The 14897-nt window shown below is 32.5% G+C and overlaps 2 protein-coding genes across 5 annotated transcripts in view; both read right to left on the bottom strand.

Moving 5' to 3' along the window:
- The window catches only part of actn3b (actinin alpha 3b), a 701279-nt gene that overhangs the window by 453050 nt on the left and 233332 nt on the right, over positions 1 to 14897 (bottom strand). The window lies entirely within an intron of this gene.
- The window catches only part of rin1b (Ras and Rab interactor 1b), a 226796-nt gene that overhangs the window by 82493 nt on the left and 129406 nt on the right, over positions 1 to 14897 (bottom strand). For 2 of the 3 annotated variants that reach the window (XM_087260272.1, XM_087260273.1), the window contains one exon: positions 12849 to 12987. The gene's annotated coding sequence lies outside the window, so the exon portion shown is untranslated. Of the gene's footprint in view, positions 1 to 12848; positions 12988 to 14897 lie in introns of those variants that run through there. The other variant, XR_015495170.1, reaches the window with a different exon arrangement.

Raw genomic sequence — 14897 nt, 5'->3', positions numbered from 1 at the left:
GATATTGTGCTACAGCTGGTGAACTGCTGACGTCCATCATTCAGACACAGGAGCTCTCGGCACATAAAAATACTTATACTACAGGCTATGCTTGGATGATGTGCATTCTCAGGCGTGCAGTTGTTTACATATCAAAGTACAGCGAAAGTAGTTCTGGCAGGTTTGGAGGGCATTACTGCACCATATCACTACGCTTAATGATTTCTGTCATTATTTTATCCCCATCTTAAATCCACCTGACAAATCAGATTTGAGTTATACCATCTGACCAATCAGAATAGAGTTTTGTCACCTGACCAATCACAGTACTGTTTTGCCATCTGGCCAGTCAGAATAGAGTTGTGCCATCTGATCAATTAGAGTAGACTTGTGCCCATTGACCGATCATAGTAGAGTTGTGTTATCTGACCAGAGTAGAGTAGTTGTGCAACCTGATCCAACAGAGTAGAGTTGTTCTGTTTGACCAATCAGTGTAGTGTTATCTGACCAATCAGAAAAGACTTGTGCAATCCGATTCAATCAGAGCAAAGTTGTGCCATCTGATCCAACCAGAGCAATATTGTGCCATCTGAGTAGAGTTGTGCCACCTGACAAATCTGAATAGAGTTGTGTTATCTGACAATTCAGATTAGAGTTGTGCTCTTTGACCAATAAGAGAAGAGTTGTGCAAACTGATCCGATCAAAGCAAAGTTGTAACATCTGATCCAATCAGAGCAAGGTTGTGCCATCTGATCCAATCAGAGCAAAGCTGTGCCATCTGATCCAATCAGAGCAAAATTGTGCCATATGGACCAATCAGAGCAAAGTTGTGCCATCTGATCCAATCAGAGCAAAGTTGTACCATGTGACCAATCAGAGCAAAATTGTGCCATATGGACCAATCAGAGTAAAGTTGTGCCATCTGATCCAATCAGAGCAAAGTTGTACCATGTGACCAATCAGAGCAAAATTGTGCCATATGGACCAATCAGAGCAAAGTTGTGCCATTTGATCCAATCAGAGCAAAGTTGTGCCATATGGACCAATCTGATCAAAGTTGTGCCATCTGACCAATCCATGTAAAGTTGTAATATCGGACGAATCAGAGCAAAGTTGTGCCATATAGACCAATCAGAACAAAGTTGTGCCATCTGACCAATCAGAGCAAAGTTGTGCCATATAGACCAATCAGAACAAAGTTGTGCCATCTGACCAATCAGAGCAAAGTTGTGCCATATGGACCAATCAGAACAAAGTTGTGCCATCTGACCAATCAGAGCAAAGTTGTGCCATATGGACCAATCAGAACAGAGTTGTGCCATCTGACCAATCAGAGCAAAGTTGTGCCATATGGACCAATAAGAGCAAAGTTGTACCATCTGACCAATCAGAGCAAAGTTGTGCCATATGGACCAATCAGAACAAAGTTGTGCCATCTGACCAATCAGAGCAAAGTTGTGCCATCTGACCAATTAGAGCAAAGTTGTGCCATATGGACCAATAAGAGCAAAGTTGTACCATCTGACCAATCAGAGCAAAGTTGTGCCATATGGACCAATAAGAGCAAAGTTGTACCATCTGACCAATCAGCAGTTGGTTGTGGCTGGAAGGGCGTCTGGTGCGTAAAATGTAAAATGCTGGCATAGTTGGTGGTTCATTCCGCTGTGGTGACCCAAAGGAATGAATGAATGAAATGTATTTAATTGCATGGTTGTACTTTCTCCTAATATATAACCCTGATCAAAGGAAAGCCAGGCTAACTCTACTGTCTGTGCTCGCTAATTTGCCAAATGAGGATGAAATGCAATCAACACCAACACAAAAGAGATTAAAAAAGGTCCTACAGTGGATGTTTGCACTTCTGTCATGAAAGCTAATAATAGTGTGAGGGTGTTATTTATTATCAGTGACAAAACAAGATATGTACAGTTAAGGAAGAATAATTAGCCCTCCTGTGTGAAATTATCATTCTTTCTCAAATACTAGGGTTTCACAGAGAGAACATCATTTTCAACACATTTAAGCATAATACTTTTAATAACTCATTTCTAATAACTGATTTCTTTTCTTTGCCATGATGACAGTAAATAATATTTGACAAGATTTTTTTCAAGCCACTAGTGTTTAGCTTAAAGTGGCATTTAAAGGCTTAATTAGGTTTATCATTTACGTACAGTAATGGAGACATAAAATGAGGTAGTAAAATATAATCAACAACGAAAGTGTAAATGAAAACAGTAAATGAACAGGCTTATTTATTGACTGTCTTAGTCCTATCACTTTAAAATAACACTGCACATCTCTCTAAATTTAGGCTAAAACACTGCTTTCTTTCTTTCTTTATTTATTAATGCCTACTTATTTGTATGTATGTTTGTACTTTATTTTTAGTTGTCTTTTATTTCTTTAATTCTACTTTCCAAAACGAATCCTCATTTCATTTAACAAGTTTACAATGATAATAAAGCTTATTAACAAGTTTTTAATGATTAGTGAGGGAATTATAATGCTTTGTTTCATCTTTTCATCTTCATTTACAACTATCAGAGTATTTACAGCTACTGTATAGGCTATAGGGATGCAACGATTATAGATTGTGGATGTACGGTTATAGTCTAAGGAATAATCATGGTTTCACAGTTATCATGATTATTATGGATTCATTAATTTCAAAACACTACTAGTTTAGAAAAATCAGATGAAACATCTTTATATATTAAATTAATTAAATTAATTGTTATTTAATGCTGCTCAGTAACCAATTAATACAGCACAAAATAATAGCAAAAACAAACAATAGTCCATTCTCTTTGGACTTAAAAACAAGTGAAAAACGTTTTTGGCATTTAAACATAAGTAATAATTTTTCATTGAAAAATAAACAACACAACAATGAATAAAATAAATAAATAAATAAATAAATAAATAAATAAATAAATAAATAAAAACAATCGAGTCGTGGTAAGTTTGCGGCGTTCTTTCAACTAGGTGCGCCTGGAAATTGTGTGCAAGCCTCCATTGGAAATAACAAATTTGTTTGCGTAAAAGACGCAATATGTAAACGGCCCTTAGTTAAGTCATAGTTAATCCAGTGTGCATGGGTATTCGGCTTGGTGTGCAAACTTTGTTTAAGTAGCAGCAGTTTTTTTTTTCTTGCAGAAACGTGGTGTTGAGAAGCCTTTTCGATTAATTAATCGTAAAAAAGTAAAGCGCGGTTAATAGTGAAACCGGTTAATTGTTGCATCCCGAATAGGCTATTTCTGTCCCATCGCATCCCGTTCCTTTGCCCCCTGGCAGTATAGTCATAAACTGCGGTCATACCTAAAAACCTGCTCTTACTCCTTTAGCCTTTAGAGTGGCGGCGGAACAAGACGCGGCGGTAATGCTCATTTTAAAGTGTCACCCAATGTAGGTTAACCAGGGTTTGTTCTGAAGACAATCGAAAACAAATATTGCTTAAGGGGGATAATAATATTGACCTTAAAATGGTTTAAAATTTACCCTAAAACAGCCAAACTCAAATGAATACTTTTTCCAGAAGACAAAATTTTATAGGAAATACTGTAAAAAACTCCCTACTCTGTTAAACAAGACTTGGGAAATAATTATGTGTATGTGTATGTGTGTGTGTGTATACAGTATATAGAGCATCCACAGCGAGTGATTATCCACAAATGACATCATGCTAATAATGATCATTACTGCACTGCAAAAACAGGACAAGTTTCATCCATCAGTCAATGTGCTGCGAACAAAGCCACTGCAAGTGTGAACAGACTGCTTGTGTGTGTGTGTGTGTGTGTGTGTGTGTTTCTCCCAGGAGGCTTCACCACCACACTTTTCACACTGCCACCCCCGCAGCCAAAGATGCTCAGAGCCGTGATGGTTTTTCTGTATAACCACCACCAGGCAACAAACCTTTACTGTACATACTAAAAAAAGGAAGACTTCCACAGCAAATGAGAGCGCATACACAAACACACACACACACACACACACTTCAGACAACAGAGAGCAACTCAAGTACGATAACGGCTCTCATCTAAACTTTTTTTCAAAACAAAATCACTGAAAAGAACTTTCACTTGGATGTTTATAATCAGTCTAACAGAGTTGGAAACTCAGCGCCTGTCAAATAAACATTAAAAAAATTTAAAAATCCACATGAATTTAATGTAAATTAACTACCTTGGTGTCAAAATTAAATAAACATCTAACATTGGTTTAAAAAAAACAATAAAACATCAAAAAAACATTTACGGAACAGTCATGTAATCGATTTTTGACGCATATTTTGATGCCAGTTTTAGATGTAAATTTGATGTCCTTTTGACGATGTAATTCACATGCATTGTAGAAATATAAAATGCAGTTGGATTTGGTCATGTGTAAATACTTGTATTAAATCAATTCAATGTAAATTTACTACCTTGGAGTTAATATGACATCAAATTGACATCTCACATTGGTGTCAAAAACACTCAGAAAAAGACGTCAAAACATGTTAAAAAATGATTATGGAACAGTCATGTAATCGATTCTTCACGTGTTTTTTAGACGCCTGTTTTAGATGTCAATTTGATGCCATTTTGACGTCAAGGTAGTTTCTCAGGCATTGTAGGGATACAAAATGCTAAATAAATTGGTCATTTGTAATTGAAGCTTTCTGATGAATAAAACTTTTCTTATGTTGTAATACTTTTTTAAAATCGTTTTGATGTAAATTGACTACCTTGATGTAAAAAAAAAAACACATCAAAACATGTCAAAAAACGATTATTTACCAGTCATGTAATCAATGTTTGATGTGTTTTTTGAGGCCTGCTTTAGATGTCAATTTGATCCCTTTTTGACATCAAGGTTGTCAATTTACATCAAATCAATTTGGATTTTGACATGGTTTTCTGATGTTTATTAGACATCAAGACATCATGCACTGTCCACAGGAATTGTAGGGATACAAAATCCAGTGTGCATTGGTCATTTGTAATTGAAGCTTTCAGATGAATAAAACTTTTCTTATATTGTAATGATTTTATTAAATCGATTTGATATAAATTTACTATCTTGAGGTTGAAATTGCATCACATTGACATCTATCATTGGTGTAAAAAAAAGAAAACACGTCCGAATACACATTAAAACATCAAAAAAACTAATATGGAACCGTCATGTAATCGATTTTTGAAGCATGTTTTGACGTCAGTTTTAGATGTTAATTTGATGTCAAGGTAGTTCACACGCACTGTAGAGATACAAATGTATAAATAAAAATATAACGTTTTTTATATTGTAATATTTTTAATAAATCGATTCGATGTAAATTGACTACCTTGACGTCAAAATTACATCAAATTGACATCTAAAATTGGTTTAAAAAAAAAACAGGAAAAAACAATAAAACGTCAAAAAACAGTTATGGAACCGTCGTGTAATCGATTTTTGCCTTGTTTTTTTTTGACGCCACTTTTAGATGTCAATTTGATGTCTTTTTGACATCAAGGAAGGCCATTTATATTAAATTGTTCTGGATATTTGGCAAGTTTTTTGTTTATTTGACATCAAGTAGGCACTGTTCACATGCATTGTAGGGATACAAATGCAGTGCAAATTGGTCATTTGTAATTGAAGCTTTCAGATGAATAAAACTTTTCTTATATTGTAATGATTTTATTAAATCGATTTGATATAAATTTACTATCTTGATGTCGAAACTGCATCACATTGGCATCTATCATTGGTGTAAAAAAAAGAAAACACGTCCGAATACACATTAAAACATCAAAAAAACTAATATGGAACCGTCATGTAATCGATTTTTGAAGCATGTTTTGACGTCAGTTTTAGATGTTAATTTGATGTCAAGGTAGTTCACACGCAGTGTAGAGATACAAATGTATAAATAAAAATATAACATTTTTTATATTGTAATATTTTTAATAAATAGATTTGATGTAAATTGACTACCTTGACGTCAAAATAACATCAAATTGACATCTAAAATTGGTTTTAAAAAAAACAGGAAAAAACAATAAAACGTCAAAAAACAGTTATGGAACCGTCGTGTAATCGATTTTTGCCTTGTTTTTTTTTTTGACGCCACTTTTAGATGTCAATTTGATGTCTTTTTGACATCAAGGAAGGCCATTTATATTAAATTGTTCTGGATATTTGACAAGTTTTTTGTTTATTTGACATCAAGTAGGCACTGTTCACATGCATTGTAGGGATACAAATGCAGTGCAAATTGGTCATTTGTAATTGAAGCTTTCAGATGAATAAAACTTTTCTTATATTGTAATGATTTTATTAAATCGATTTGATATAAATTTACTATCTTAATGTCGAAACTGCATCACATTGGCATCTATCATTGGTGTAAAAACACAAAACACGTCCGAATACACATTAAAACATCAAAAAACAAATATGGAACCGTCATGTAATCAATTTTTGAAGCGTGTTTTGACGTGAGTTTTAGATGTTAATTTGTTGTCAAGGTACTGTAGTTCACACGCACTGTAGAGATACAAATGTATAAATAAAAATATAACGTTTTTTATATTGTAATATTTTTAATAAATAGATTTGATGTAAATTGACTACCTTGACGTCAAAATTACATCAAATTGACATCTAAAATTGGTTTTAAAAAAAAAACCAGGAAAAAAACAATAAAACGTCAAAAAACAGTTATGGAACCGTCGTGTAATCGATTTTTGCCTTGATTTTTTTGACGCCACTTTTAGATGTCAATTTGATGTCTTTTTGACATCAAGGAAGGCCATTTATATTAAATTGTTCTGAATATTTGACAAGTTTTTTGTTTATTGCATCGCATTGGCATCTATCATTGGTGTAAAAAAAAGAAAACACGTCCGAATACACATTAAAACATCAAAAAAACTAATATGGAACCGTCATATAATCGATTTTTGAAGCATGTTTTGACGTCAGTTTTAGATGTTAATTTGATGTCAAGGTAGTTCACACGCAGTGTAAAGATACAAATGTATAAATAAAAATATAACATTTTTTATATTGTAATATTTTTAATAAATAGATTTGATGTAAATTGACTACCTTGACGTCAAAATTACATCAAATTGACATCTAAAATTGGTTTTAAAAAAAACAGGAAAAAACAATAAAACGTCAAAAAACAGTTATGGAACCGTCGTGTAATCGATTTTTGCCTTGTTTTTTTTTTGACGCCACTTTTAGATGTCAATTTGATGTCTTTTTGACATCAAGGAAGGCCATTTATATTAAATTGTTCTGGATATTTGACAAGTTTTTTGTTTATTTGACATCAAGTAGGCACTGTTCACATGCATTGTAGGGATACAAATGCAGTGCAAATTGGTCATTTGTAATTGAAGCTTTCAGATGAATAAAACTTTTCTTATATTGTAATGATTTTATTAAATCGATTTGATATAAATTTACTATCTTAATGTCGAAACTGCATCACATTGGCATCTATCATTGGTGTAAAAACACAAAACACGTCCGAATACACATTAAAACATCAAAAAACAAATATGGAACCGTCATGTAATCAATTTTTGAAGCGTGTTTTGACGTGAGTTTTAGATGTTAATTTGTTGTCAAGGTACTGTAGTTCACACGCACTGTAGAGATACAAATGTATAAATAAAAATATAACGTTTTTTATATTGTAATATTTTTAATAAATAGATTTGATGTAAATTGACTACCTTGACGTCAAAATTACATCAAATTGACATCTAAAATTGGTTTTAAAAAAAAAAACAGGAAAAAAACAATAAAACGTCAAAAAACAGTTATGGAACCGTCGTGTAATCGATTTTTGCCTTGATTTTTTTGACGCCACTTTTAGATGTCAATTTGATGTCTTTTTGACATCAAGGAAGGCCATTTATATTAAATTGTTCTGAATATTTGACAAGTTTTTTGTTTATTGCATCGCATTGGCATCTATCATTGGTGTAAAAAAAAGAAAACACGTCCGAATACACATTAAAACATCAAAAAAACTAATATGGAACCGTCATATAATCGATTTTTGAAGCATGTTTTGACGTCAGTTTTAGATGTTAATTTGATGTCAAGGTAGTTCACACGCAGTGTAAAGATACAAATGTATAAATAAAAATATAACATTTTTTATATTGTAATATTTTTAATAAATAGATTTGATGTAAATTGACTACCTTGACGTCAAAATTACATCAAATTGACATCTAAAATTGGTTTTAAAAAAAACAGGAAAAAACAATAAAACGTCAAAAAACAGTTATGGAACCGTCGTGTAATCGATTTTTGCCTTGTTTTTTTTTTGACGCCACTTTTAGATGTCAATTTGATGTCTTTTTGACATCAAGGAAGGCCATTTATATTAAATTGTTCTGGATATTTGACAAGTTTTTTGTTTATTTGACATCAAGTAGGCACTGTTCACATGCATTGTAGGGATACAAATGCAGTGCAAATTGGTCATTTGTAATTGAAGCTTTCAGATGAATAAAACTTTTCTTATATTGTAATGATTTTATTAAATCGATTTGATATAAATTTACTATCTTAATGTCGAAACTGCATCACATTGGCATCTATCATTGGTGTAAAAACACAAAACACGTCCGAATACACATTAAAACATCAAAAAACAAATATGGAACCGTCATGTAATCAATTTTTGAAGCGTGTTTTGACGTGAGTTTTAGATGTTAATTTGTTGTCAAGGTACTGTAGTTCACACGCACTGTAGAGATACAGTCATTCATTCATTTTCTTTTTGGCTCAGACCCTTTATTAATCCGGGGTCGCCACAGCGGAATGAACCGCCAATTTATCCAGCAAGTTTTTACGCAGCGGATGCCCTTCCAGCCGCAACCCATCTCTGGGAAACATCCACACACATATTCACACACACTCATACACTACGGACAATTTAGCCAACCCAATTCACCTGTACCTACTGCGCCACTGCCTCGCCTTTGTAGAGATACAAATGCAGTGTAAATTGGTCATTTGTAACTGAAGCTCTCAAATGGATAAAACTTTTCTTACATTTTTATTAAATCGACTCAATGTAAATTGACTACCTTGATGTCAAAATTACATCAAATTGTAAAAAAGCATGTGAAAAAAACACATTAAAGCGTCAAAAAATACGATTTTTGACGTGTTTTTTTGACGCCACTTTTAGATGTCAATTTGATGTCTTTTTGATGTCAAGGAAGTCCATTTATATTAAATTGTTTTGGATTTTTGACATGTTTTTTATGTTTATTTGACATCAAGTAGGTGCTGCTCACATGCATTGTAGGGATACAAAACGCAGTGTACATTGGTCATCTGAAATTGAAGCTCTTAGATGAATAAAACTTATATTGCAATATTTTTATTAAATCAATTTGATGTAAATCGACTACCTTGATGTAAAATTTGTATGAAATTGACATCTAACATTGTCAAAAACATATAAAAAAAAAAGACATGTGAAAATGATTATGGAACAGTCGTGTAATCGATTTTTGATGCGTTATTTGATGCCAGTTTTAGATGTCAATTTGATGTCATTTTGACATCAAGATCGTTCACATGCATTGTAGAGATACAAATGCAGTGTAAATTGGTCATTTGTAACTGAAGCTCTCAAATGGATAAAACTGTTCTTACATTTTAATTAAATCGATTCAATGTAAATTGACTACCTTGATGTCAAAATTACATCAAATTGTAAAAAAGCACGTGAAAAAAACACATTAAAGCGTCAAAAAATACGATTTTTGACGTGTTTTTTTGACGCCACTTTTAGATGTCAATTTGATGTCTTTTTGATGTCAAGGAAGTCCATTTATATTAAATTGTTTTGGATTTTTGACATGTTTTTTATGTTTATTTGACATCAAGTAGGTGCTGCTCACATGCATTGTAGGGATACAAAACGCAGTGTACATTGGTCATCTGAAATTGAAGCTCTTAGATGAATAAAACTTCTATTGCAATATTTTTATTAAATCAATTTGATGTAAATCGACTACCTTGATGTAAAATTTGTATGAAATTGACATCTAACATTGTCAAAAACATATAAAAAAAAAACATGTGAAAATGATTATGGAACAGTCGTGTAATCGATTTTTGATGCGTTATTTGATGCCAGTTTTAGATGTCAATTTGATGTCATTTTGACATCAAGATCGTTCACATGCATTGTAGAGATACAAATGCAGTGTAAATTGGTCATTTGTAACTGAAGCTCTCAAATGGATAAAACTGTTCTTACATTTTAATTAAATCGATTCAATGTAAATTGACTACCTTGATGTCAAAATTACATCAAATTGTAAAAAAGCACGTGAAAAAAACACATTAAAGCGTCAAAAAATACGATTTTTGACGTGTTTTTTTGACGCCACTTTTAGATGTCAATTTGATGTCTTTTTGATGTCAAGGAAGTCCATTTATATTAAATTGTTTTGGATTTTTGACATGTTTTTTATGTTTATTTGACATCAAGTAGGTGCTGCTCACATGCATTGTAGGGATACAAAACGCAGTGTACATTGGTCATCTGAAATTGAAGCTCTTAGATGAATAAAACTTTTATTGCAATATTTTTATTAAATCAATTTGATGTAAATCGACTACCTTGATGTAAAATTTGTATGAAATTGACATCTAACATTGTCAAAAACATATTAAAAAAACATGTGAAAATGATTATGAAACAGTCATGTAATCGATTTTTGATGCGTTATTTGATGCCAGTCAATTTGATGTCTTTTTGACATCAAGATCGTTCACATGCATTGTAGGGATACAAAATGCAGTGGAAATTGGTCATTTGAAATTGAAGCATTCAAATGAATAAAACTTTTCTTATATTGTAATATTTTTATTAATTCGATTCAATGTAAATTGACTACCTTCATGACAGAATTACATTAAACTGACATCTGACATTGGTGTCAAAAACGCATCGAAAAACATGTCAAAACGATTATGGAACAAGAATGTAATCGATTTTTGACATGTTTTTTTGACACCAGTTTTAGATGTCAATCCAATGTCTTTTTGACATCAAGGTCGTTCACATGCATTATAAGGATACAAAATGCAGTGTAAATTGATCATTTGTGATTAAAGCTCTCTGATGAATCAATCCTTTCTAATATTGTAATGATTTTTGTCTATTTTGGTGGTCAAAAGGGCATCAATGTGTGGATGTCAAAAGGACGTCAAAATTGTGACGCGTTTTTTGACGTCATGCTTAAAATTTAATTTGATGTCACAATAATGATGGATTGCATTGACAAAAACATCTCACAAGTCAGAAAAAAGTCTGTTAGGCTATAGATACTGTGGCTTCACATGGAATATGATATAATAATATAATATTTTACCATAAGTCCCATGTAATTCTATAAAATCCCCCCAAAAAGTTGATAGTCCCAGTTGGCAATACCATGGTGGTGAATGAATACCCTAGTTTAATACAGTAACATAGTACACCACATCTTTTCAAAAACATCGAAAAAGCCACATACTTAGTCTTTTCTAGTACTCAATTTGTTTTATACTATGATAGTTCAATGCGGCATTGATGCTAGCAGATCAAAAAAAGATGGTACACTGATTTACTGTACCATGGCAGTACTGAATAATGACCATATTTATAAACATTTAAGGATTTTTAACATCGGTTTTTTGTATCCATCCATGGCTTTCAGCAATCTCTCCATCTTTTGACACTTAAGATATCATATAATAAAGATGAACTGCATTCTATACATTACCAGACTAACAAATTAAGATGTTTTACAACTACAATGGCACACATTTGAACAAGAAACATGATAATACTTCAATATTTTTGAGTCTTGGAGAGTGGAGAAATAGGTTACCATGGTACATTAATGGTAATACCATGGTGACATCATAGTAACACTCTTCCACAGATAAAAACATGGCATATTTATATATCCAGTAGTCCATTATTCTTTTGTTCTGTGGTAACACAATGTGACATTATGATACAGTATTTACTGTACCATGGTACTGAATGATGACCATACTGTATTTAGGTATAACAACATACACATGGTTATATTTAAGTACTTTTGTTAGTCTTACTATGCTCTCTATCTATCTATCTATCTATCTATCTATCTATCTATCTATCTATCTATCTATCTATCTATCTATCTATCTATCTATCTATCTATCTATCCATCCAGTTTTATCTGTCTATTTCTCATCTATCTATCTATCTATCTATCTATCTATCTATCTATCTATCTATCTATCTATCTATCTATCTATCTATCTATTTAATACATAACATGTTACAGCAATGTATCGTGTACCATGGTACTGAATGACTACCATAATATTATACCATGGTACATCAATTTGCTTTAAAAGCAAGACAAAACACGGTATTACCACATTAACAAATTTTGGAAATACTTCTAAGTGGCTTTGTCTGGTTTTCAGTAATCTGTCCATCTTAAAATTAAATAAATAAATGAATGAAACAGCAGTACAATGCGACAATTAAAGTATGATGAACACAGATATATACATCACCAGAGTTAATCAACGTATTTTTGTGGCATTAGCCTGGCACACAAACAAAACAACAAGATGGCAATACTTCATTACTTTTTAACAGTCCTTTAACGTTATCTTTACACTGAACGTACTGTGGTAAAATCTGGTACCATGGTAACAACACAGTAACGTTACTCCACAGATAAAACATTGCATATTTGAACAGAAAAACACGGCAAATGAGCATAAATAAGGAAATTTCATGATCCATTTCTTAAAATTGGTGACAGTAAATGATGGTAAATATGAGAAAGTTTACCTTCAGCTTTATTAGTTCCCCTTCTTCTTCGTGTCCATCCTCAGGTTGTTGAATTCAGACGATCTTTTCACCCTCATCTGAGCCTTCCAGCAGCACCAGGTCTTGTTTTGATAATGTGCTGAATCTGATGTGATGATCCCTGTTGATGTGAGTTTGGTGTCATTAAATGATCCTCCGTGTTCATCACACTCTGATTCACGCGCACTGGAGAACCGCGCGCAACTTTCCCCACACAAAACAACTCCAGTCATACAATATGCGCGCGCACATAGAGACACCGAAAGAAAAATAAGTCTTATCAAAATACAGTCAAATATTTGGTAAAAATAAATATAAAATTAAATGAAATTAAGTAATCTATTTGAACATCTCGTCTGCCGTGATATAATAGTACGAATTATTACAGTTATTTGGGGAATTATAAATAATAGTAACGGACAGACAAGCATAACACATAAGTTTGCTAATTATGTCATAAATTAGATCAAAACCAAGAGTGGATGTGTTGAGGACACAGCCCACAGGAGAAAAGGTAATGCACTTCACTTCATATCCGCTGGATGTCGCCAGAGGATAAAGAGGAGAAAGCGCGCGAAAACCAGAGATCCTGTCAGAGAGATAAATTACGATAAATTAACTTATTTCAACAATGTAAAGAGAGTTTAGCAGTATAAAAACGGTTAAAAAGGGTAAAATCACAAATTTATTCGATGACACCGCAGGAAGATGCTATCATATACAGTTGAAGTCAGAATTATTAGACCCCCTGAATTATTAGCCTCCTGTTTATTTTTTTTCCTAAATTTCTGTTTAACGAAGAGAAGATTTTTTTCAACACATTTCTAAACATAATAGTTTTAATAACGCATCTCTAATAACTGATTTATTTTATCTTTGCTTGATGACAGTAGCCTACATTATTTGACTAGATATTTTTAAGACACTCTACAGCTTAAAGTGACATTTAGGTTTAACTAGGTTACTTAGGTTAACTAGCCAGGTTAGGGTAACTAGGCAAGTTATTGTATAATGATGGTTTGTTCTGTAGGCTATCTAAAAATATATATTGCTTACAGGGGCTAATAATATTGACCTTAAAATGTTTTTTTTTTTAATTAAAAACTGCTTTTATTCTTGCCAAAATAAAACAAATAAAACTTTCTCCAGAAGAAAAAATATTATCAGACATACTCTGAAAATGTCCTTGCTCTGTTAAACATCATTTGGGAAATATTTAAAAAAGAAAAAAAAATCAAAGGGGGCTAATGATTTTGACCTTAACTGTATGTGTGGACACATCAACTTCATAGCAAATGTAAGGTAATTATTAAAAGCTGAAGAATTCAGGAGTACATACACTTCTACATTTAAAAACATAAACACGAAGTCAGTCATCTGCAGACAGGGATCTCTTATGAACATTGCTCATTTTATTATTGACAATGTTTTTATTTTGCCTAATAACCATTTAGTAACAAATGGTAAAATTTCAAAAGTTTTTTTTTTTTTTTTTTTTTTTTTGCATATTGAGCACACTTTATTATATATACTAAAATAGCTAGGAACTGCAGCTAAAAAGTGTAGCTAAACCATGTTTAATTTGAGGTTACTAATGGTGTACCTACAAAAACTTTTTTGTACTAAAACTATGGTCATTTTTTCGATGAGTTTTTAATATTACAAAACTACTAATATCAATTAATCCTTATGTGAGGGACCACCATCCTAAATATAAACTTTTATTAGTTTCCATGGTATAAATACATTTAATTAAATATTTTTTTAAATGGGTAAAATATTATTTGGAAAATATTTAGTAAGAATCTACAAAGTTATTAATTCATTCATTTTCTTGTCGGCTTAGTCCCTTTATTAATCTGGGGTCGCCACAGCGGGATGAACCACCAACTTATCCAGTAAGTTTTTACGCAGCGGATGCCCTTCCAGCCGCAACCCGTCTCTGGGAAACAGCCACACACACATTCACACAAACACTCATACACTACGGACAATTTAGCCTACTCAATTCACCTGTACCGCATGTCTTTG

This window comes from Danio rerio, chromosome 7 (genome assembly GCF_052040795.2).
Source record: "Danio rerio strain M-AB ecotype USA chromosome 7, GRCz13ab, whole genome shotgun sequence".
NCBI lineage: Eukaryota > Metazoa > Chordata > Actinopteri > Cypriniformes > Danionidae > Danio > Danio rerio.
The sequence above is the reverse complement of the archived record's forward strand: the minus strand, read 5'-3'. Positions and strand labels throughout refer to the sequence as shown.